The sequence below is a fragment of the Hibiscus syriacus genome, unplaced genomic scaffold, assembly GCF_006381635.1.
Source record: "Hibiscus syriacus cultivar Baekdansim isolate YM2019G1 unplaced genomic scaffold, ASM638163v2 tig00110328_pilon, whole genome shotgun sequence".
Taxonomy (NCBI): Eukaryota; Viridiplantae; Streptophyta; class Magnoliopsida; order Malvales; family Malvaceae; genus Hibiscus; species Hibiscus syriacus.
Genome location: NW_024062685.1, coordinates 7,054,844 through 7,081,946, shown reverse-complemented (window position 1 = coordinate 7,081,946; position 27,103 = coordinate 7,054,844). Strand labels below are relative to the sequence as shown.

General features: G+C 37.3%; 1 pseudogene; it reads left to right on the top strand.

The window, feature by feature from the left end:
• The first annotated feature begins 235 nt into the window (after window positions 1–235).
• On the top strand, window positions 236–27,103 carry LOC120118611 (annotated as a pseudogene).

Genomic DNA, 27,103 nt, shown 5'->3' with positions numbered 1-27,103 from the left:
CGTTAGAAGGAAATGTATGATGCTGAAAAAAAAAATAGGAGAGTGCAAGGAAATTGGGATGTTAGAAACAGGGTCCAACCATTTTCTAGCCGCCACGATAGCAAGTTAACTCATACCCACAGAAACCCTAGTTAAAATTAAAAAAGGACTCGTAAACAAAATAATCAACAAAACTACAGAGGAATTCGCGTATTTAACCCAGTTCAATCTTAAGGCAGTACTGAAAAGGGCAGCCTCTTCGCGTTTCGGAGAAGTCGCGGAAGGAAAGGAAGAAATTTGGTTTTTGGTTAGAGAAACAAATGGCAGTCTCCTCATCTTCATTTGCTCCTAGGGTTTTTAATGCTTATTCTGCATTTGACTGCCGTCCGGATCCCGACTTCTCTGGTGCGCCGATCGGGGACAAGCCTCGTGTCGCGAGCAGCCGAAGGGCGACGGTGTCGTCACTTTATGCCGGAGGTATCAGTAGCCGTGGTTTGTCTTCCCTGATCTTTCGTTTCCCGCCGAATTTCGTGCGCCAACTCAGCATCAAGGCTCGCCGCAACTGTAGCAATCTCGGTGTTGCGCAAATCGTCTCTGCTTCGTGGTCGAATGGCCCCACCTCGGATTCCCCCTCCTCGGCTGCTGCTGATTCTGTTCATGCAGCTTCAGCCTCCGTCACCGTCACCGTCAATGATGACGTGGCGGGTGTAGAAGGTTGTATTGACAACGGTAGTGTACATATTGGAGGTTCAGATAATTCGACGACATCGTTTTTGAGCTCCGATGGGAGCATCACTGTTCATGCTGGTAATTGAATTAGTCATTTTCTATTTCACTTCACTGAAATTTGAAATATATTTATTTATTTATTTATTTTTATTTATTTTCTTGAAAAAAGTTTTTATTTTGAAAGGAAAATAAGAGAAACCGATACTTGTGCTTCAGATTAGATTCAAGTAATCGAGATAATTAGTAATTTGATAATTACAATAATATGTGTATGTTGCTAAATTGTTTAAGATTCATTTTTATCTAGCTTTAATCATGGAGTTTTTAATATATATTTATTTTTATTTTTTTTTCTTGAAAAAAGTTTTTATTTTGAAAGGAAAATAAGAGAAACCGATACTTGTGCTTCAGATTAGATTCAAGTAATCGAGATAATTAGTAATTTGATAATTACAATAATATGTGTATGTTGCTAAATTGTTTAAGATTCATTTTTATCTAGCTTTAATCATGGAGTTTTTAATATATATATATTTTTATTTTTTTTCTTGAAAAAAGTTTTTATTTTGAAAGGAAAATAAGAGAAACCGATACTTGTGCTTCAGATTAGATTCAAGTAATCGAGATAATTACAATAATATGTGTATGTTGCTAAATTGTTTAAGATTCATTTTTATCTAGCTGTAATCATGGAGTTTTTAATTATTTTTTTGTAGGTTCCTCTTATTTTCTCTCATTAGATCCTTACATTTACGTGAAAATAAGTATCTAAAACGATTTTAATTCTATTTCGTCTTCTTCTTCTTCTTCTTCTTTTTGCAGGTGAAAGATTAGGTCGCGGTATTGTTACTGATGCAATTACCACTCCAGTGGTTAATACTTCAGCTTACTTCTTTAAGAAAACTCAGGAGCTTATTAACATCAAGGTATAATAATAGCATCGATATATCTGTTGTCATGACGTTTAATGTTTGCATTGATCAATTAGTTCACTTGGTAATGTTTATATTTTAATAAATTTATTGGTTCACCATATATAAGTAGCTATTGTCATGGTCAGAGTACCATGTGTTAATATTTTCCTAAATACGATGCAAACAAACTCCTTTTGCTTATTCAGTTAATGCATAATCTAGAGATGAAAGGTCGAGTTCTTAGAAGCATTTGATGTATGACCTATGAATTTCAGTGGATTAATGTTCTATGTAATCTTGCTGCAGGAGAAACGCCATACAAGTTTTGAATACGGGCGGTATGGAAATCCAACTACAGTCGTTGCAGAGGAGAAGATAAGGTTTGTCCTCCTTTTTTTAATCATATTTTCTATTGTACTTTTTTGGCAGTTTAAATGGAGTTCAAACATTCATAAAGCAATCTTCCTTTGGTTCAGTGCACTTGAGGGGGCTGAATCAACCCTGATTATGGCATCTGGTACGTGTGCCAGCACAGTCATGCTGATGGCATTAGTCCCTGCCGGGGGACATATGGTAACAACAACAGATTGCTACCGGAAAACTAGGATTTTCATTGAGAACTTTCTGCCTAAAATGGGAATCTCGGTATGGCTTCAATTTGTTCTTGTTTCTTTTCTGTCATTCTATTGTTTTTTTGAGGATCTTGTTGAGGGAAATGCCAGGGTTTTGTACCATTCTTGTTTTATAGAGGGCAGTGATGTCGGAATTGCTTCTACTCAGTGTTACCTAATTCGCTCTCCACCCCTCGAATCTCGTTTCAGTTCGTCCGTTCCAATTCACGGTTCGTTCGCGTACCGGAACAGTGAAATTAGTGTACCAAAAACCCATAGAAAAAATAATGGAAGCACAAACCCCATGAAAACAAACCAAAGAAAACAGAAACCCACCACAACAAACCAAAGAAAACAAAAACCCTCACAGCAAAAGCAAAGGAAATAAATAGGGGTGTTCAAACGGCCATTGACCGAACCGAATTAATCAAACTTTTTTTTCTTTAACCGAACCGAAGTGAACTTTTTTTTTTGAAAATATTAACCGAACCAAATAAAGTTATGTTATTTCGGTCGGTTAACCGAATTAACCGATTTTTTTTTTATAATTTTTCTAATTAAATTAATTTGAATATAATAGAAGTATTTTTTAAAATTTCGGTTAAAATTTAATTAGGTATTAATAATTTAATTAGTCTAGTGTGGTTAAAAATAATTGGATCTTAATTCTTAATGGGTTTGAGCTTAAAATATGTATTTAATATATATAATATATTTAATATTTAATAATTTTGGTTAATTCGGTTAATTAACCGAATTAGCTGTAGATGCTTGATTTGTCCGGGTCCCATATATCACTTGCAAATGAAAACAATTTTGGGGGGTTAAAAACCAGGAAAAAACGTGGAGACCATTTGGATATTTTCTTCGAGGTGATAGAAACTGAAAGGAGCAGTTTTTTTTACGTGGATGGTCAGTTTTAATGAAATAACCACTCATAAACAAAAAAGGAGGATTACATAGAGAAAACAGAGACCATTAGGAGAAGAAGAGGGGCAAGAACCATCAGGAAAAAAAATCAGAAAATAGAAATTAATGGGCTCGGTTCAACAACAAGGGAGGAGGAGAATATTTCCAACAATGACAAGAGGTTCACGAAGGGCACGAACAGGAAGAGAACAAGAATGATAACAGGGGCTTTTACTTTTCATCTGGAATTTTCTGTTTTGAAAACAATGTACTAGGGGTTGGAGCTCCCATTTTCAAACGAAAAGCACTTTTTCCTTTTCTGTTTGTGAAGAAGATAACAAAGCAATATAAAGCATTTTCGATTCACCCATTCAAAGGACAGTGAAAACCAAGTAATTTCTTCAGAGGTATTTTTTTCTTTTAAAATCGACAGAGTCATATCCATTTTTGTTCTTAATAAATATATTGTGCAAAGAGTAGAGAGAAATTACTTACCATCCAGAGAGGGTCTCGACGCCGGAGTTGAAGCCATCGGAGTGGAGAGGCTTGAGCGACCGAGGGGTCCTGCTCCAAACAGGGTTGTCTCCTTTAGTTTTATAGAGTATAGAAAACAAAGAGGAGAGTTTCAACTTAGCTTATTTCTTGGGTTTGAGTCTTCGTTGGAGTAGGTGTTAGGTTTACCGGAGTTGCGCAGAGGTTTTGGTCTCCCTAGGTTGGGGTGGTGAACGGTTGTGGTTGAGTGAAAGGAGGCCACCAACGTATGGTGGCCGGCGAGCTTTGGAGCTCTCGAACGGTGCTGTAAGTGAGGGAGAGGGGTGAGAGGTGCTGTTTGAGAAGAAATGGGGGTTTGCGGCTGAAACCTGTAAATGATGAGTAGGGTTTTAATTTTAGTTTAAGTAGGGTTATAGGCAAAGCATAAAACGGCGTCGTTTAGGGGTTTAGGGGACCCGTTTCGCGCATGGATTTTTCACGGTACGAGTCATTCACGTTTTATATATTTTCATTTTAGTCTGTAAATCGTGTCTTTAAGTTTTTAATTCGGTCTTTATGTTTGATGCACATTTAATTTTAGTCCTAATGTCTTGTATTTAATTTCTGTTGTTTAGATATTAGCCTTTGAGGTTGTTGCATGTTTCATTTTAGCCCCGGGATTCCCTTACTTTGATATTTTATTTGTTTGTACATTTGATATGTTTCTTTTGAAGATTACAGTTTAGTCCTGCATACATTTGTGGGTTTATTTCAATTTTAGTACATGAAATATGATCATTATTGTCCTATGATTTGATCTTTGTATAATCTATGATTTTAGCCTTAGAGTTTTGTGTTTATTCATTTAAGTCATTATGTCGTTTTTTTATATTTGCATGATAACATGTAAACATTATGTATAATTTAATTATTAATGTTAATATGGTCATTTGCTTGCGTATATATGCATATAATAAGTAATATAGGATAACTTTGTGTCTTGCTTTATTTTATTTAATATGTCGAATAAATTAGTGTTGTGAATATTGGTATTTACCTTCTATTAGGATGCATATAAGTTTTGGCATATTCATATCATTTACTTAATAAATACTATTGCATAATATGTATGATAGCCTCACTTGTATAACTCGACATATTCATAATCGAATTAAGGGTAATACACTTTTAATTTAAAATTGTTTTAAGTGGGCAGTCATAACTGATTTGAGGTCCGCTTTTAATGATTTTAAAATAAAAGTGTATCCCGAAAGTGAAACCAAAATAATTGATTCATCACCTAAAATTTGGGAACGAGAGAAAAAGAAATGTTCGTTTATTTAAATATATCGAGAAAAGGTTGTTATATCTTTAAGATCTGGTCTCGATATTTGTAAATAATCGAATATTCTTTATCTTTCTAAAATGACTTGGTAATTTTAATTTAATTTGCTTGAGTGTTTTTGAATGTTTTAAATTTACATTTTTTATGGAATCAAAACTCAAAATAAATTCGAATTTGTAAAGTTCATTGCAAAGACGTTAATTAATCGACTAGGTACCGATTTAGGGCGTTGTGGGGGTGCTAATCCTTCCCCACACGTAATCGACTCCCGAACTCGGATTTTGGTAACGCAGACTTCAATTTGTTGTTTTAATTAAAATTAGTTTTCATTTAAAATGACAAAACATTTTTGGGTGCCCAATCACACCCTAATCAAGGATTGGTGGCGACTCTTTGAACCGTATTTTTCGATCGTAAAGGAAATCCAAAATTTTTCGAAACGAGAGGCCTTTTAAATCGCATTGGTTTTTAAATTAAAAGGAGGTAACTTAAAAATTAATGTGATTTTTTAAAATCACCCCTTTTCACCTTTTAAGGGAAAAATCGTTTCGACAGCTTGGCGACTCCGCTGGGGACTTCTTTTTTTAGAGAGTCAGGCCGATAGTCGATTAATTAAGTGTCTTTGTAAATGAAAGTTATAAATTCGTTCTAATTTGGTTTTTTGATCCCTTGTTTGGTTTTAATATTTTTTGTTTATAATTTAATTAACCATTAAATAGTTGTACTGATCTGTTTGTTAATGGTTTCAGATTAATTGTGTGTTTTGGGAATTGATTTTGATTGTTTTTATTGTGTGTTTTTTCGCTTTTCCTCACACACTGCACATTTGCATTATCATGACATGAGCTAAAACCCCGCTCTGTCCTATTTAAGTAGGAGTGAGAGACTATGCCCTCGTGTGGTTTTCACCTCCGCATGGGATAGTGGATCGCTCCTGGAGCTCACGTCTTATGGTCCTCGTGATGGTAATCACCTCCGCATGGACATAAGGAGGTGTGTTCCCTCGAAATTGAACTTGATCCCCTAAAGCCTGTGATGGGCTAGGATTGAAGGTTTGGCAGCCCAAGGGGGCACCGACAAGGACAATTCGAGAACCTATTACTTTAAAACCGAACCTAGCATATAGTGAACATAGAGCTTGAACTTAGGTTGAGCCAAACCCGAACCTTAAGAATCCCGTGAGGAGGGTACACAAGGAAAAGCTTTTTTGAGTCATTTATTTTCGTTTTTCGAATAAATGTATGCGAACTAGAAATCATGCGGTTAGGTTTATTTTTCTCGAACAAGCATGCGAATTAGATATCATGCGGTTAGGATTTTTTGTGAATGACAAAGTATGGGGTATATATCATGTTGGGTAGGATCAACTAAAGTATGATTGGGTAGCCAACATGTGAGGGTAGGTTTTATTTGATGTTTATGGTACTTATTTTGTTGTTTATATTATGTGCACTAACCCATTTTTGTTCTATGTCTATTTTATTTGGATTTTATTGCATTTACATCTTCATGTCATTACAAGGTGTTAATTCACAAGTGATTGACTAATGAGAAGGCTAGACATATTGAGACAAGAGATTCTCAACCATGTAGTCAAAACCGGGAGATCCAAAGATGTTCGACTGATCATGAAGAATGATATCCGTTGAATGAAGAAACCAAGTTGATTGAAGAATTCCTTTAATAGGGAAAAGGCCAAGATGTTGATTCAAGAGATAGATACAATCATACTAAGGACAAGAAGACCCTTCACAAAGACATGAAGATCACTTCGTATTGAAAGTAAACATGGAGACCTCACGATTCGATTTAAAGACATCTGGCGTCATCAAAGGTGATAAAATACGCCGACAAATTTGGGTTCAATGTTAGATTCCATGAAGAATATGGCTTAAGGAAATGAAGAAATGAAGAATCACATTTATATTTTGACTACATGGTGTTCTGAATTCTTGTTGTCTAAATGAAGGTTGTTCTATGGTGGTCACTTTTAAGATTAACACCTTGTGCATTTGCATTTGCATTTGCATTTGCATTTGCATTCTTATTAGCATTAATTTATTTATTTTGCTATTGTTGCTTTTTGTCCTTTTTTTATTTTATTTGTACTAACCTATTTTTTATGTTGTTTTTCTCTTTGTCTGCATTGCATGATCATGACATATTCAAAAGGTGTTGATTTGTGAGTGGTCATCATAGTAAAAGGTTTTCATGACGGACAAGGGGTTTCGTGATCAAACAGACTATAACACAGTCAAGAAATGGCATCCTGAGAAAGCTTCGAAAATAGTGGAGATTTGTGCACATAAAGATCATATGTCTGACGAAGAGCACAATGAGATAAGAGAGATAAAAGAGCAAATGTCCAAGATGATGGATAGAATAGATGTTTTGTCTAAAGGAAGAGAGACTTCTACCAAAGAAAAGAAAAAATTCAATGAAAACAATCTCGAGGTGTCAAATACACAAGGGACTACTTTAGAACCTGCTGATTCTAGCCAAAATGAGAAACCACACACAATCATTATTCGTATCAACAAGTTGTTTGGAAATGCCAAGGAAATAGTGGCAACTATAGAAGTTCAGAAGGATGAAAAGAAGACATGCAGTCCAAACTCGTTGGTGTTTGATAGTCTATTCCCAATATCAGGGGAAATAAAACTGGAAACTCCAATTCAACCCAAGTTGAGAGGTGGATCTCGTTGTGATTCCATCCCAATATCATATAAGGAATTGTATGATGAACTGTTAGAAGCCCGAGAAGTGGCACCGCATTATGTGAAACCTTTGCAACCTCCATATCCATGTTGGTATGACGTCCACGTTCGTTGTGAATATCATGCTGGGATTCAAGGACATTCTATTGAGAATTGTTCCACCTTCAAACGTCGAGTCTAACTTCTTCTAGATCATGGAGTATTAGAGTTTGAATTGAAAAGACAACCCAATTTGAAAACAAATTATCCTGCTGAGTTTGAACCAAAAGTGACCAAGGGTAAGAGTATCAGTGAGGACATTCATGAAGAAAATTGTTTGCCAAAATACGAAGCTCTGATTCGTCATTTAAGAAGTGAAAATAATAAATTGAGCAGAGAGATGGAAGCCATGCGAGATGATTTTCGAAGGATCAGTCAAACTTTTAAATTTGTTGGTATAGGAAATGTCCCAGAGGAGTGGATAATAGGGGTCACTAAACTTAAAAATGATGTTGAACAGTTGGGAAAGAATTGCAAGATGCAATAAGGTCGAGCCGAGAAGTTTTCTCATGATTTACAAATTAAAGAAAAAAGATGCAATATAGCTGTTGATAATTTGGGAAAATATCAAGCCGAAATTCAGACGTTGAACAGATCCATTGCTAATATGGAAATCTCATATCAGCGCCATAAGAGGGAGAATGACGCTGAGCTAGAAGCCGTTAGAGCCAAGAACAAGAAATTGATGAAGATTGTGGATGATTATAGTGATCTTATGCAAGAGCTTAATAACCACAATGACTTTCTTACAAGGAAGATTCAACAACAGTGTCTACAGCTCCGAGAATCAGCACTCAAGATAGAGAAAAGGGACAAAGTCATGAAAGAAGTTATGACCCAAGCAAGCAATGTGGCTCAGAAATGGGTTGATTTAGCTGGCTTTGCAAGAGAATTAAAGCAGATTGACAACTCAACCCCCGAGCATGAGTGGAAATTAAATTGGCTTTTGAAGGAGATAGAAAAGTTCGGAGTGAAAGTTGTCCGTTATATGTAAAGTTTGTTTGATGAACCGAAACCTTTGTGTTCAATGAAAGTTGTTTTAAGATGGTCACTCTGGAATGACACCTTTTGTATTTGCATCTGGCATTTGCATTACATGTATTTATTTAAGCATTTTACATGCATTAATTATAAAAACACATAAATAATTTATGGAAGGTTATGTGACAGTAATAACAAGATCATTCATTCATACTACTTCCTCATCGTCATGAACAAGCAAATGGAAACAATGGAGCAATCTCATAAGGGATCACAAGATCAGTTGCAAGAGAAGTTAGTCGGGTTACAACAAGATACGGGGAATCAAGCATCGGGTTCTTTGCAAGGCGTATCGAATCAAATGATCCAGGTACTGGTACCACAGGCTGCTAGTAAAGAGAAAATAGAGGATAAAGGAAATCAATCTCATCAGACTGGTACATCAAGAGTGATAATTTGCCCTGGAGCGTCTAACTCATACCTAGGGACGAGCCTCATCAATTTTGAACAATTTGAAGATAAATTCAGGTGGTTGAATGATGCCATTGAAGATATGAAGACTATTAATGCCCCTCACAAGGAGTTAGAAGCTAGAGAACTTAGTTTGGTCCCTGATTTGGTCATCCCACATGAATTTAGGGTGCCTAATTTTGAGAAATATGATGGCACTAGTTGTCCCATAATTCATCTAAAGATGTTTTGTAGAAAGATTGAAGGGTACCTAAATAATGACAATATGTTAATTCATTACTTCCATGATAGTCTTGCTGGGCCAGCTATAGTATGGTATAACCGTTTGAACAAAGAACAGATCAAGACATGGGTCAACCTAGCTGATGCTTTTCTAGGACAATATCAATATGTTAAAGGCTTAGCCCCAAAACGTCATGACCTTCAAAGGATAAGAATGAAAGCTACTGAGAGCTTTAAAGAATATGCCCTAAGATGGAGAGGAGTGGCAGCACAAGTTCAACCTCCTTTGTTAGAAGAAGAAATATCATATATGTTTCACGATTCTCTTCCAGCTCCTTTCTTTGAGTTAATGTTGGGAAAGTCGATGAATAACTTCAAGGATCTTATGACAGCTGGAGAGTTAATTGAGGATGCAATCAACAAAGGAAACTTGAAAGACACTTCTAAAAACCCAACCAATCAAAAGGAACAAACTGATGAGGTTAATGAATGTTACGTCCAGAGCTCTCAAAGTCGTAAAAGAAAAGGGGCAGGCGGTTACTCGAGATATCCAAAGAAAGTCCCAAGATCGAAAAATGCTTTGAAAGTGTTCCAAACTCCTATCTCAGATCTATATCCCCATTTGATTGAAGGTCAATACCTCACACCGAGGCCAGTGAAAGTGCAACCAGACCCTTCTGCTCATAGCTATGATCAAGATAGTGTCTGTGATTTCCACTTGGGGGCATTGGGACATTCTACGGGAAACTGTAGGCCGCTGTTAAAGGAGATAGAGATGCTTGTGGTAAATGGGACGTTAACAAAGGAATTGGTGGAACAGTGGATGACGAGCTTGAGTGGGGCATCAAAGAACAATATGTAACATCCGTTTGAGTTAAGTACCACGACATTAGATGGGTAATGGGGCATCCTAATTAGGAAGAGATCATTTTATTCATTATGGAGCTTTATTTCATTTGCAACATCATGTTTGAACTTGTTTTTCATCATTTCTCAGTTTTTTTTATAATGATGTTTAAATAAATTCATGTTACTTTGAGGATGGTGAGCATTGAATCGAATTTGCAACTTGAAATTCTTTGAATACCTACTGAATTAAAAACTCTGTAAATGATTAGAGTTATAAATCTTTGACAAGATGACAAGGTTGAAACCTGATAAAACAAAGACCTTTACCTTATCTCCAGAAGATACAATCGAACACCATACCCTTCTATTGCAGAGACCGATATAGCCTTCTTCTATCATAAGGAGATGAACAATAGGTTTGGTATTCAGGTATGTATAGGAGCGGACAACATGGGTATCTTTTGTGTATGATGTTACAAAACCGACTAGATTACACTTCTATTGATGACGTTCAATGATGATTATGATCCTTACAGATAGAATAGTCGAGTAGGTGAATCTTGTTTAGGTCAGTTGCTTGGAAATTGAACTCTAACGATGAGATTTTCTGACTTTCAACAACACCTAGACTATGACAGGTTCTTCTTGACAAGCTTAAGAAATTGGACCCGTATACCCAAATTATAATATTATATGTATACAATAAAGCTTGAGCTGTCCCTCTAGAGCAATTGGTTAAACGCCCCGGCTTTATGGACATAATTTAGCTAGCCTAATAAAGGTGATGATATTATATATATACAATAAAGCTGAGCTATTCCGCTAAAGCAATTGGTTATAGAGGAAACTCGAAAGCCCTGGCTTTATGAATAGATTATATTCAAACTATGACCTTGATCGGGTACCTGGCAATTTGGTGTATGCTCCACTGTGATTGTCAAGTCAAAGACTTTGTGATGAGATGAACCCTTCAGCTAGCCCGATAGAGGCAAATTACAATAAAGCTGATTTCAGCTAGCCAGATAATGGCAAATTAAATCAATTTTATGAATAATGAGTTTCGGTAAAGATGGACTAAGGGAGTTAAGGAACACCTGTTATAGTCAATATCACACGAGCACTCAGGAATTTCATTTTTAGACCGATATTTCTATACTGCCTTTGTTAGAGGAGTCTACGAGGCTTGAACAAATGGAAGATTTCAGAGAACTGAAATAAAAGTGTTCTATAAAGTCTAGTAATTGATTATACAAGTTGCTTCATTTTGTCCGTATCCGATTAAAATACCAAGCCAGAAAGAGGGGTATGTTGTGATGTTCGCAAGGACCGAGAAAGAAATGTAAGTTTGTTAGCTGAAACCTTAAAAAATAGGAATCCAACCTCAAGCCAACCCATCAATTTTGACACTTGTCAAAGAGTTATAACTCTGAAAAATTAAATAGTTATTGATTCTTTTGATATTATTTGAACTCATGTTTATGATTTGATTTGATTGTAAGCCTGAATTAAGAGGCAATGTTTTATAAAATTCTTTCATTCTTTGATCCCTATAATAAGAGAAAAGGGAAAAACATTTTCAAACATGACAGTTTCAAGTGTGAAAGGTCCTTGAAGCTTGTGAGACTCATTATGTCTCTATTGGAGAAAAGGAATAAGCAATGCCAGAACATGAAGCAATTCACGATCTTGAAGTAGATGGTCCAAGAGAACAGAATGAATGAAGAATGAAACTTATAACATTTCCTTGTGACGTTGTCAATTACCCATCAAGAAGAAGATGATCTCATTATTCAGAAGGGGCACATATTACAGCTTGCATAAAATGCAAGACATTTTGTTAGAAGAATTGACCATTTCTTAAGTGTTTGTGACAATGCGAAGAGACGCCCTCGAGCTATTCAACATTACTGTGTAGTGACACCAGAATGAGAACATTCAAGTTAGGATATGTTGGGCACGAAGAGACCCAAGAGTACCCACTTTGAGGCATGACCAGAAACCCAGATCATGTTGGGATGACAAGATTCAGACCAAGAAGATATTGAGAATGAGTCTCACAACTTGAAGTGTTAGGGACATACCGTGAATTTGAGTAGAGCTTACCTCGTAAAGCAAACCAACCGAACATCAATCAATGGCAGAGTCCGGAAAGAACAACTTAGAAAGCGTAATTGAGCCAATGATGGAAATGGGGCAACACAGTGGTATTTCTGATCATAGCAAGAAGTTGAGAGAGAAAACAATTTCTCCGAAATGAAGATAAAAAATGAATACAACAAGAAGATAAAAGAAGATCAGAAGGCTCTTCAAAAATGCAAGTTGGAAATTATAAGTTGTTATACGGATATCTAAAGCAAACCCCGAAGAGGAATGATCAAGTAGAAGAAGACTAAGTTTGTCACTTTGAGGTCAAATGAAGATGGAATTGACATTTATGCATTCATGAGAACATCATTTGCATAAAAGAAAATGCATTACATTGATACATTTAATTGCATTCGTGTTTCATGCATAAACACATGATTTTGACAGATCTTCCAATGAAAAGAGAAGATGCAGGATGTTAAAATTTTAAAGATTGAAAGGTAGAAGTCAAACATCAAATACAGGGAATCGTGTTTAGAGAGAGAACATGAGAAACGCAGGGGTCAATCCACAGGGGAAGCGTTACTTTGAAGCGGGGCACGTGGCCCGACCATTAAGTCATTTTATGAAGTGAAATGAGAAGGATTTCTCATTAAAATATGAAATTTGAGGAAAAATAAGAAATGTTTCTTACCCAGTAAGAAATTTAAGTCCTTAGTGTCATCAGTAAGTCTTTCGAGCATGATGCTTAAATCCTTCGGGTCATCTGTAAGCCTTTAGAGCAAGATGATAAGTCCTTCGGGCCATCCATAAAACCTTCGGGTAGGATGTTTTTACATGAATTTGAAAATGAAACTTATGTTTTAAGAAGATGAAATTTTTGAAAACGAAGAATGTGATTTTCAAAATTTCATAATTTATAAGTCTGTCGGGCCATCAGTAAGTCTTTCGAGCATGATGCTTAAATCTTTCGGGTCATTTGTAAGCCTTTAGAGCAAGATGATAAGTCCTTCGGGTCATCCGTAAAACCTTCGGGTAGGATGTTTTCACATGAATTTGAAAATGAAAAAACGATGTTTTGAGAAGATGAAATTTTTGAAAACAAAGAATGCGATTTTCAAATTTTCACAATTTATAAGCCCTTCGGGCCATTAGTAAGTCTTTCGAGCATGATGATTAAATCCTTCGAGTAATTTGCAAGCCTTCACCGAAGAGTAGTGAAGCAAATCCATCAGTAAGTGCCATCAGTAAGTCTTTCGAGCATGATGATGAAATCCTTTGGTCCATTAGTAAGTCTTTCGAGCATGATGATGAAATCCTTCGGGTCATCAGTTTAACCTTCGAAGTTGAGCCTTCATGAAAGAATAATGAAGCAAAATCACACCATAAGATTGTTCGAGTTCCACTCCCTGAAGCAAGAGGGGACGAACCCGTAGGCAGAAGATTATTCGAGTTCTACTCCCTGAAGCAAGAGGGAGCGAACCCGTAGGCAGAAGATTGTTCGAGTTTTACTCCCTGAAGCAAGAGGGAGCGAACCCGAATGCAGAAGATTATTCGAGTTCTACTCCCTGAAGCAAGAGGGAGCGACCATAGGCAGAATATTGTTCGAGTTTTACTCCATGAAGCAAGAGGGAGCGAACTCGTAGGCAGAAGACTGTTCAAGTTCTACTCCCTTAAGCAAGAGGGAGCGAACCCGCTGATCGAAGATTGTTCGAGTTCTACTCCCTGAAACAATAGGGAGAAGACCCGTTTGTTGAAGATTGTTCGAGTCCTATACTCCCTGAACGAATAGGTAGCAGACTCGTCATTCAAATACTTCTCAAGTTTCATTTATCCTGAAGGAACAATGGAGTGGATTAATCTCTTGAAGTTTTCATGACCGGACAAATTCAATCATCTTTTATCTTTGCTCTATTCTCGTTATACGACAATGAGCAAAGAGGGGCAGCTGTAGATGCTTGATTTGTCCGGGTCCCATATATCACTTGCAAATGAAAACAATTTTGGGGGGTTAAAAACCAGGAAAAAACGTAGAGACCATTTGGATATTTTCTTCGAGGTGATAGAAACTGAAAGGAGCAGTTTTTTTTACGTGGATGGTCAGTTTTAATGAAATAACCACTCATAAACAAAAAAGGAGGATTACATAGAGAAAACAGAGACCATTAGGAGAAGAAGGGGGGCAAGAACCATCAGGAAAAAAAATCAGAAAATAGAAATTAATGGGCTCGGTTCAACAACAAGGGAGGAGGAGAATATTTCCAACAATGACAAGAGGTTCACGAAGGGCACGAACAGGAAGAGAACAAGAATGATAACAGGGGCTTTTACTTTTCATCTGGAATTTTCTGTTTTGAAAACAATGTACTAGGGGTTGGAGCTCCCATTTTCAAACGAAAAGCACTTTTTCCTTTTCTGTTTGTGAAGAAGATAACAAAGCAATATAAAGCATTTTCGATTCACCCATTCAAAGGACAGTGAAAACCAAGTAATTTCTTCAGAGGTATTTTTTCTTTTAAAATCGACAGAGTCATATCCATTTTTGTTCTTAATAAATATATTGTGCAAAGAGTAGAGAGAAATTACTTACCATCCAGAGAGGGTCTCGACGCCGGAGTTGAAGCCATCGGAGTGGAGAGGCTTGAGCGACCGAGGGGTCCTGCTCCAAACAGGGTTGTCTCCTTTAGTTTTATAGAGTATAGAAAACAAAGAGGAGAGTTTCAACTTAGCTTATTTCTTGGGTTTGAGTCTTCGTTGGAGTAGGTGTTAGGTTTACCGGAGTTGCGCAGAGGTTTTGGTCTCCCTAGGTTGGGGTGGTGAACGGTTGTGGTTGAGTGAAAGGAGGCCACCAACGTATGGTGGCCGGCGAGCTTTGGAGCTCTCGAACGGTGCTGTAAGTGAGGGAGAGGGGTGAGAGGTGCTGTTTGAGAAGAAATGGGGGTTTGCGGCTGAAACCTGTAAATGATGAGTAGGGTTTTAATTTTAGTTTAAGTAGGGTTATAGGCAAAGCATAAAACGGCGTCGTTTAGGGGTTTAGGGGACCCGTTTCGCGCATGGATTTTTCACGGTACGAGTCATTCACGTTTTATATATTTTTCATTTTAGTCTGTAAATCGTGTCTTTAAGTTTTTAATTCGGTCTTTATGTTTGATGCACATTTAATTTTAGTCCTAATGTCTTGTATTTAATTTCTGTTGTTTAGATATTAGCCTTTGAGGTTGTTGCATGTTTCATTTTAGCCCCGGGATTCCCTTACTTTGATATTTTATTTGTTTGTACATTTGATATGTTTCTTTTGAAGATTACAGTTTAGTCCTGCATACATTTGTGGGTTTATTTCAATTTTAGTACATGAAATATGATCATTATTGTCCTATGATTTGATCTTTGTATAATCTATGATTTTAGCCTTAGAGTTTTGTGTTTATTTATTTAAGTCATTATGTCGTTTTTTTATATTTGCATGATAACATGTAAACATTATGTATAATTTAATTATTAATGTTAATATGGTCATTTGCTTGCGTATATATGCATATAATAAGTAATATAGGATAACTTTGTGTCTTGCTTTATTTTATTTAATATGTCGAATAAATTAGTGTTGTGAATATTGGTATTTACCTTCTATTAGGATGCATATAAGTTTTGGCATATTCATATCATTTACTTAATAAATACTATTGCATAATATGTATGATAGCCTCACTTGTATAACTCGACATATTCATAATCGAATTAAGGGTAATACACTTTTAATTTAAATTGTTTTAAGTGGGCAGTCATAACTGATTTGAGGTCCGCTTTTAATGATTTTAAAATAAAAGTGTATCCCGAAAGTGAAACCAAAATAATTGATTCATCACCTAAAATTTGGGAACGAGAGAAAAAGAAATGTTCGTTTATTTAAATATATCGAGAAAAGGTTGTTATATCTTTAAGATCTGGTCTCGATATTTGTAAATAATCGAATATTCTTTATCTTTCTAAAATGACTTGGTAATTTTAATTTAATTTGCTTGAGTGTTTTTGAATGTTTTAAATTTACATTTTTTATGGAATCAAAACTCAAAATAAATTCGAATTTGTAAAGTTCATTGCAAAGACGTTAATTAATCGACTAGGTACCGATTTAGGGCGTTGTGGGGGTGCTAATCCTTCCCCACATGTAATCGACTCCCGAACTCGGATTTTGGTAACGCAGACTTCAATTTGTTGTTTTAATTAAAATTAGTTTTCATTTAAAATGACAAAACATTTTTGGGTGCCCAATCACACCCTAATCAAGGATTGGTGGCGACTCTTTGAACCGTATTTTTCGATCGTAAAGGAAATCCAAAATTTTTCGAAACGAGAGGCCTTTTAAATCGCATTGGTTTTTAAATTAAAAGGAGGTAACTTAAAAATTAATGTGATTTTTTAAAATCACCCCTTTTCACCTTTTAAGGGAAAAATCGTTTCGACATTAACCGTTAACTGAATATAGAAAATAACATTAACCGTTCCCCGACCGAACTAATTCGGTGACCGATCGAATTAATTGAATTAATTCGGTTGGGTCGGTTAATTCGGTTAAAACCGAAAAATGAACACCCCTAGAAACAAAAGCCCATCACAACAAAAACAAAGAAACAAATATAGGGGTAAGAATTCAGTAGGAGAAGGGGCGGTAACGAAGACGGTGGAAGAGTCTATCTTGCCAGTCGTCGGCAGTAGAGTCGACAGATTTTTTTGATAGGTAATTTGGTAAAGGAAAAGATAGGAAGATGCATCGGGATTTTAGAAAAGGAAAAGAAAGGAAGATGAGGAAGCGTGGGAGTGCGAGAAGAAAAAGTAAAATTAATATTGGTTTAATTATATTTTTAGTCCTTCAACTTTATAAAAACTAAAGAATTATTAAAAGATTATTATATTTTCACTATTTAACCTAGAGATATGTTATTAAAAAAATTATCAGTGAACCAAAAAAATACCATCACAAATTGTGATAGTTTTAAAGAAGTCTACCCCCAATGAACCGCAAACGGTAAGATTAACGAATTGCGATCCCGTACTCGTTCCGCGAACTAAAGCGAATCACGAATTAGGGAACACTGCTTCTACCCATTTTTATATATATAACTTTTTAAACATTACAACTATACCAGAAGTTACAATCATGATCAATCATTACATCCATATATTACCAAATAAACTGAATTATCCAACTAACAAGCCAGAATACATCTAAACAGTTAAGCTCAAATACCAAATCCACTCATTGTGGAACTTGAACTTGGTACCTCAAAGTTCCCAAAGTCTCCTCCTTGCCTTTAAGCCAGGCCCCAAGGCCTCATCAATAGCTTCTACCTACGGAGTGATGCACATGCACCTAAATGATGTAATTTGTAGAGTAAAAGTTCATATTCACAAGAATTCCTTTATTGGGTTTTTTATATATATGAGAACATTGAGAAGTGCAATAAGAACATAATGTTGTATGCAATAAACTAGCAATATTAATGTTTGTCTTGTTGAAAACTTGAAATATCTAATTGAGTTTTTCGCTATCATCAATACAGGTTACTGTTATTGACCCCGCAGACGTGGATGGCCTGGAGACTGCACTCAGTGAGAACAAAGTCTGTGGGACAGAAAATGGTTCCTTTGTTTTCTAGATTTGTCTTTTATGTTAACTTTGGAAATGACAGCTCATCCTGAATTGAAAATGAATTATGATTCCATTCATGTTTCTCTTTTCTTTACCGAGTCTCCCACAAACCCTTTCCTAAGATGTGTTGACATAGAAAGAGTTTCAAAGATGTGTCACGGCAAAGGAGCACTTATCTGCATTGATGGTACCTTCGCTACACCTCTTAACCAGAAGGCCCTGGCCCTTGGTGCTGATCTTGTTTTGCACTCTGCAACAAAATTCATTGGTGGCCACAATGATGTAATTACTTGCTCTTTTTAGTTTAGTTGGTTTGAAATCCATTCTTGCTGCCAGTTATCATAAATTCAAACAATAAATGTGTAATTCTCCATTTCCAGGTTCTTGCTGGTTGCATAAGTGGTTCAGAGAAGTTGGTTACTGAAATTCGTACTTTGCATCATATTTTGGGTGGTACTCTCAACCCGGTGAGTTGTCCTTACTTGAATCTCGATCAATTAGTTTCAGTGTCTCATGTAGTCGGAACATACATATTTGCTGCCTTAGCCCTGAAGTAGATTTTATTTGGTAATTATATTCGGTCAATAGTGCTGGATCTAAAGGTGGTTGGGCAGACTTCTTGTCTAAGAAGAATATGTTGTGTTATTTTAAGAATGACGATTTACTGACTTTCACTTAATTCTTCAAAGATTTGTTCCCTAGCAGTTCTCCATTATTTGTTGCAAGGTTCACAAAGTAATATGTTTTTTGCTACGTATAAACAGAATGCTGCTTACCTAATCATCAGAGGCATGAAGACGCTACATCTTCGTGTACAGCAACAGAATTCAACAGCATTAAGGATGGCCGAAGCTTTAGGAGCACATCCTAGGGTATGTGTTTCTGTGACATTCCCTTTTCCGTTATCGTTTATGTACATTCCATTTAATGCAAACTCAAATTAAGAACCACAAATGGGCAAAAATTCTAAAGAAACTGAAGTCAATTTTTTAAAAAGAGTGAAGATGAGCATGTGAATCAAGTTGGCTTCTGTTGGTTTTTTACGTTTCAATGATCGTTATTGTTTCCAACCATTGAAACGCCAGTGATAATATGATAGTACTGTTAATATACTTTCAATAGATGTGATAGTTCTGTTGCATCTGGTTCCCAGCTGTAATATGCCTCATCTGTTGGATGCATGTCGTGCTTGCATGGTATAACTGGTTGAATGTCCACCTAGCTTTTGGTGGTGTCGTATTTTATAATTATGTATTTATCCGATTTGGCTTTTATGACTTTTTCAATTTGGAAAATTACATCTTCTCTTGGCTTATTAAATATCAATGGCAGGTGAGACGCGTGTATTATCCGGGTTTGCCAAGTCATCCAGAACATGAAATTGCCAAGAAGCAAATGACTGGCTTTGGTGGTGTGGTCAGTTTTGAGGTTTGTTTTTCTTTAACTACTACAACCTTGAATACCTTGGAAATTCATCTTTAGTATCTTTTTGTACTTCCATTTGGTTTTATGCATGCAAAAAATTGTTTGAAGTATCAGTCTACTAAATCATTCAGGTGGATGGAGATTTGATGACCACCATCAAGTTTGTTGATGCATTGAAGATTCCATACATTGCTCCATCCTTTGGTGACTGTGAGAGCATTGTCGATTAGCCGGCTATAATGTCCTATTGGTATGTCACTATTTCCAGGTTTATGTATAGACCCGTACTGCTTGAATTTATCCCTAATGGACTCAATATTTAATGCATCATAAGCTTAGTGTAGATTGATGTCAATTTATGTTATTAAATAGGAATGTTAAGTATTTGCTAGGTACTTTGGAGACAGACGGAGACCAGTATCATCCTTGTGTTTTCTTTTACATGATTATTTTTTTTGATAAGAATGGCAGGCCTCGTTAAAAACCCCTCTCTTGATTAAAGAAGCTTGAAATAAAGCTCTTTAATCAGCGGAAATAGGAAAAGAGTGCCTTAGAACTTTTATTAAAGGAGAACATTTACATAAGATTTAACAATTACACTACAAAACCATCCATAAAACAAAGCCACTCCTCCCGGTAGAAACAAACTACTCACTGAAAACATAAAAACCACATTATAAACCTTACAATCAACCTATCCCTTTTTTAGCTAGACTGTCCGCCTCCCCATTACACGACCTTGGAATCAACCTCACCGAATGAACCCTGCCAGTGATAAGAGTCGAAATCTTATAAACTAGAGGAGAGAAGAAGACAGGAGCCAAAACCGGGGACTGAATCCACTCCACTGCAGATGAGCAATCACTTTCAACGATTAACCTACCAATAGATTCCCATCTAGATGACAAAAATATTTCAATACCTCTTTTAATAGCCTTTAATTCAGCAAGTGGAGGAGTTCCTATGCCAACATTCTCTGAAAAAGTCAAAAGAGTACACCCATTCCAATCTCTTAAAATACCTCCAATTCCACCACCCGATCCATCTAATCTGACAGCTCCATCGACATTCAATTTAAGGAAATCAACCGGAGGGGGAATCCATCTAAAAACATCACAAACTTTGTCTTTAGAATGTGTAACTCCATCTGCCAGAGATAGATTACCAATTAGCACATCCTCATGAATGTAAATCTTAGGGAATTTGGCTAGAAACCATTTAGAAAGCCTGAATCTAACAATGAAAAACAGAGCCAATCTGTCAAGAGGAGAACCTTCAAAAACCACAGCATTCCTGACTTTCCAAATAGACAAAAAGATTACTCCCGGAATAAATTTCCAAATAGTCGAGTTCACCCTCAACTCATCCCAGGAAATAAGAATAGAAGGAGGGTCTTGTGGTAAAACCAGCGATACATCCCAAAAACTAGCTAATTTATTCCATAATTCCCAAGCAACAACACAAGAAATAGATAAATGCTGCACTGATTCCTCCTTCTCCTTACATAAAGGACAAAGAAAGTCATCTCCGAGTGGTATACCTCTCTTAACCAACTCAGCTTTGACTGTTACTTTTTGATAAGCAAGCTGCCAGAGGAAAGCTTCAACCCTAGGTGGAGCAAATCCCAGCCAAACCCCTTTTGACCACAAATTATTACTCCCCAACACAGGGCCAAGAGAACTTCTGCATGATTTTGTCGAAAACAAACCGTCTCCACTTGCAGTCCACGACAGAAAATCATCTACCAACTCTGAAAGTTGAATGTCCTTTAGTTTAGACATCAGATCCATCCATTGAACCAGCTCCCAATCACTTAAGCTCCTTCTAGTTTGAACATTCCACACCCAACCGCTCGGTTCAAAACTACCAAACTCTGCAATCTTCCCCTCTTTATTAGGAGAGAGCACAAAAATTCTAGGAAAAAGAAATTTGAGAGGACTCTCATCGACCCAAATATCATTCCAAAAGTAGATGGATTCTCCATTTCCCACTATCAGTTTCGAATTTGATCTCAGACTAATTCCTTCCGAATCATTCTTCAAGTAATTGTTGGCAATACCTCGCAAAATCCAAGAAGATTGTGGACGAGAAACCTCCCTAATAGACATTGACTTACAACTAACCTTGTGTTTGCTGCTCAACACAAATTTCCATAGGGAACTTTTATCATTGGCAAATTTCCACACCCACTTTCCCAGAAGTGCTCGATTGGTGAGATTCAAATCTAGAACACCAAGACCACCACAGTTAAGAGGCTTGCAAACCGTGCTCCAGTTTACCCAATGAATTCTCCCCTTTCCCTCTTTATCACCCCATAAGAAATTGGCCATTAACGAATTTAACTTCTTACCGATTTTGTTAGGCATTTTGAACAATGATAAGAAAAAAATTGGTAAAGAAGTTAGCACCGATTTCAATAAGACTGTCCTACCAGCCAATGACAGACATGTAGCTTTCCACCCAGCAAGCTTGGCACTGAAATTTCGAAAAACTGGATTCCATAAAGTCTCCGAATTTTTCTTGGCTCCCAATGGAAGTCCCAAATATTCTGTTGGAAAAGAACCTACTGAACAGCCAATTTGTGATGCCCAGTCTGTTAAAACTTCCTCTTCCATATTAATCCCCAGTAACTTGCTCTTCGCCAAATTAAGGTGCAGACCCGCTATCATACTAAAAATTCTCAACTCTTTTAACATTCTTAATCTGAGTAAGAGATGATTGGCAAAATATGATTAAATCATCCGCAAACTGAAGATGAGACAGTCTAGTAGAATTTTCAGGTTTCCCAATAACAAAGCCTTGAAATAAACCCTTATCAACTGCTTTTGAGAGCATTAAATGTAGCAACTCTCCAACAATGTTAAACAGTAGTGGGGAAAGACTGCAACCTTGTCTTAGCCCCTTGTCCATAGGGAACTCTTCCGAAGGAGACCCATTAACAAGAATCGATATCGAGGCTGTCGAAAGGCACTGAGAAATCCACGAGCACCATCTACTTCCAAAACCCATCTCTGACATTGCTCTAAATAATATTGGCCATTCCACAGAGTCATATGCTCTACGAAAATCAACTTTAAAAACAACCCCTTGCAGCCCTTTCTTTCTCCAATAGTCAATACCTTCATTCGCTATGAAGGCGCAGTCCAACAACTGTCTCCCCGGGATAAAAGCAAACTGTGACCGACTAATAATATCTCCAACACAGCAGCTCAACCTCTTAGATAGAACTTTAGAGAGAATCTTATAGAGGCTGCCTACTAGACTAATAGGTCTAAAGTCCTCCACATTAACCGGCTGTATCTTCTTCGGAATAAGCGTAATAAACGCATGACTGATCCCATGGTCCCATTTCTTGCCTAAGAAAAAATCCAGAAAAAATTTCACTACATGTTCCTTCAGGTTAAGCCAAAACTTCTTGAAAAATCCCATGGTGAAGCCATCCGGTCCTGGTGCTTTAGAACTGTCCGAGGTAGTTATCGCTTGCCATATTTCCTGTTCTAAGAACTGCTCCTCTAACTTTGAGGATTGAACCCCTGTCAGCTTTGCAAAATCCAGTGATAAATCATCAACTTCCATAGTGAACTTAGAATTATAAGCTTTCTTAAAAAAATCCACAATATGGGACTTGATCGATTGCGGGTCTGAAACAATTGAGGCATTAATCTTCAAGCTTGTGATTTCATTCCTTTTACTTCTATTGAGCGCAGACAGGTTGAAAAATTTTGTATTTCTGTCCCCATCTTTAATCCATTTTGCCCTTGATTTCTGAAACCAAATACTTTCTTCAGTCCGATACAGCCTCCATAGAACCTTTCTGGACTGCATCAAGTGATCCCACTCCTGTTGGGAGATAACACCACCTTGTGCTTTAACTTCAACTCCAAATCATTAATAGACCCAACAATCCTATGGAATTTTCTTCCAGACCAGATTCTAATTGTATTTTTAGCTCCTTGTAAAAAGTTGAAAATACCCCTTCTCTTCCTGCTCACCTTCCAATTGTCTAAGGACGACTTGACCAAGCCCTCAAAACCTTCCTCTTCTAACATGTAATTAAAAAATCTGAACGGTTTAGGACCTCAATCCACAGATTTTTCCTCCAAAGAAATAGGATTATGGTCAGAAAGCGATCTAGGTAATAGGCTTTGGACGATATTCGGAAAACAAACTAGAAAGCTCCCAGAAATTAGGAACCTATCTAGTCTGACCCAAGCAGAAGCTTCTCTATTGTTACACCATGTAAACCTTCCCCCAGCCAAATGAAGATCAATTAAGTTAGATTGGTTCAAGAAATTCCTAAGAATATCAATGGAGAGCCAGTTTTGGGACTTTCCCAATTTCTCTGCTGGGTCGAGGTACACATTAAGATCACCCCCAATGCAGACTGATACTGTTTGAGCAGCAACAAAATCCAGCAACTCCCTGAAGAATTCAGCCTTCTCAGAATCAATGGAAGGACCATACACATTAATAATCACACTCTTCTCTAGAATTCTTAAATTTCCCATAAACTGCAATGAATCTACCACTTAAATGGCTATTGGAAACTTCAAATTCCTTATCATTCCACAAAACCATAAGACCACCTGCGGATCCCATTGCTGGGGCGAAAGATCCTCCATTTAGAGTATTTCCACCTATCCTTCTCCTTAGAGACTGAGAACAAAATTCTAACTTTGTTTCTTGAATAAGAAGTAAGCACAGTTTGAGTCTCTTAACCATATTAGCAATAGCTCTCGATTTTTCCTTTTTACCAATACCCCTGACATTCCATGAAATAATCTTAGTCTTTATCATAAATATAGATATAGAACCAACGCCTCGATGTAGAAAATCAACCAAAAATCTACTCTCCCGGATTCAACCCTCCCTTACTAACATCCAAACCCTCATAATATATAATTTTCTCCAGGAATGCCTTCTTACCCTCTTTGTAAGAAATCCCCAAAATTTTACTAACTTCCCATGTAGCCAAAGCCTCCTCTAAAAATACCGAGAAATTTGTAGAAAATGTAGTAGGTCGACTGACCACATCCAGAGCTTCCCTTGTCAAAAGCCTTCTCTCTCTTCTATTCTCATTCCTAGCCACTGAACCAGATTGACAAACAGTTGCAGGACTTTTTGCACTCCTAGAAGACTGTAAATGATCACCAACAGAAATGTGACTAGAGCCTCCTTCCTCCTCGACCCCCATGGATCTTCCCTCCAAAATCGCAGGAAGGGAATGATTACACATCATAGAATCGAAAATAGTCCTGTTATGATCAGTAGGTTTCAATGATTGTATTGCTCCTCCTTCTCTACTCGGATTAAACCATACCTTTCTTTCTCTAGATCTTCGATACACTCTAGAAAACGAGCCAGAATTCCACCTTCTAATCGATGTCTTTCTTTTATGCAGACTATTAGACAAATGACCTAGAGGACCCCAACTCCTTAAGCCATGTGCGTAATACTTTTTGGTGATTTCCATCCCCTGATTACTGCCCATATGAATTGTCCTTGCGTCCTTTGCCTCCTCTGAACCTTCTGCACTACTAACCTCCTTGTCCTGAGCTATTACTTCCTCTAACCCTTCTTCTTTTGAGCTTTTTGAAGTCCTACTGTCCTTAGCCTCACCATGAATGGGAAGTGAAATTAATTCTGGCGTAACAGAAACCTCGTTCTGCATAAATTGTTCCATCGAACCAGATTGATGTTGTTCTCCTAAACCTTCCACCCGAGACTCCTTATGTTTACCATAACCCAAATTAATTAAATTTATAACTGGCCCAGAAGGATAAAATCTAAAGTTGTTTGAGTTGGGCTCACTCAAGTCCTCTAACTGGGCTTTATCACTATCCTTTAAAGGAGCATTCCTTAAACCAAGGCCCCGATAATCCCCTTTAAAATTCAAATCTTCTTCTGTAAAATCTGACATCTTTAAACCCCTAGTTTGACCTTCTCCATCCTGCAACATTAAATGCTGACTTCCACTGCAGCCTGCCATTGTTGTGCAGTTTTCCCCTACCAACCACCTGTCTACTGTGTCCCTAGAGTCCTCAGCACACAATTTTTGACTACCTACCCCATCAGAAAACCTTCCTTCTTTCTCCTCCGATGAAGCTTCATCTCTGAATTCACCATCTCCGGCCACCGTAAAGTTTACTCCTGACAAGCTTTCCAGATTTGTATAGACCGAACCCACATTAATTTTTGCCTTAAAGGATCTCCCATATGAACCCAATGTAACAGTTTCCTGGATGTCAAAAGGACTGGCTACCCTCAACAAAACCCGAGCCACCGCCAAATCTTCTCTTCTGGCCGTCGACTCGTGAATACACACCAGCTTCCCCCATCTTGATACCATCTTTTCCATAAAAGAAGCGTTCCAGCATAGCAAGGGCATTCCAATCAGTTCCACCGAACAAAATGCCATTGGGACACCTTCTCCACTCATAAGTGGATCCAGCCAATCAAACCAGAAGGCCACTTCCTCTCGTCTGCTCGACCACACCTCCTCGAACTCTTTCATCGAACCGAAAGTTAATATACACGAATTCCATGCATAACCCCATTTAGCTCCCTTGACCTTGATCCCATCGCTAGCCAGCCCCTTCACTACTATTTCCAAATCTAAATGGGATTAGATAATCCCAGTTAATGATCTTTTCACCCAGTCATATTCATCAGTTGGAATATGCATCTCCCACAGATTCCTCAAAACTGCGTTCTTGCCTGTAGGACCCTCCCGAATCTCATTACACGCCTGACCTTCATTCTGCCCATCAAAAGATACTACCGCATCCTTATACGATCTCTCGTCTCTCAAACGACTGAAATACTCAGGTCCAACTCTTCTACTCCGATACCCTCCCTTAATCAAACTGTCTTCATCCCTTCTGACATTACTCCCAACAGCTTGCCTAAGTTTCTGCTTCTGATACTTAGCTACTCCTATTGAAATTTTCTTACTATCTAACCATATACCATTGACATTTGCAAAAGTATGGTTTCTATAATTCGGCTTGTTAGAACTGCTCGGAATAAAGACACGAAAAACACTTCCCTGCTGTTGAAATATTTCCTTTACTGTTCTCCATGTTACCCATTTACTCAGATTGTCCACAAAAACCGTCCGGTCCTCACCAGAGGACTGACCAGCAATGACCCTCTCTCTCTCACCCACTCTCTCTCTGACACTCTCTCTCATGTTTTTTCCTTAAGCATAGTTCCTTATTGCCCTAAGGTATACTTGTCCAGCTCTTTAGTTGACTGGTTTGTAGTTTATGGTCTTGTGTTTTTGAATTTATCAATGGAGCACCGAGCAGTGATGCATCTAGAACATGCAACCAATTTCTTTTACATGATTATGTACGAGGGTTATTATTCCGTGGATCATGAAACAGGGATCTTAGCCAAACTGAGGTGCAAGTACGGGATCGAGGATAACTTGGTTCATTTCAGCTTCGGAGTTGAAGACTTTGAAGATTTGAAGGCTGATGTACTGCAGGCACTGGGTAGCATATAACGGCATGCATTTAAAGGTTTATGGGTTTAGGTTTTGAAACTTATTCTGATGTTTCAATTGTCGTTGAGGTTTTCTGGCATTAATAATTTGGAATTTGTTTGCAATCCCATCAATGGGGGATCCATTTTCTGTTTTTGTTTTCGCCATCAAAATTGAACACAGAAAACAGCAACAAGTTTAAGCAGGAATATCATCA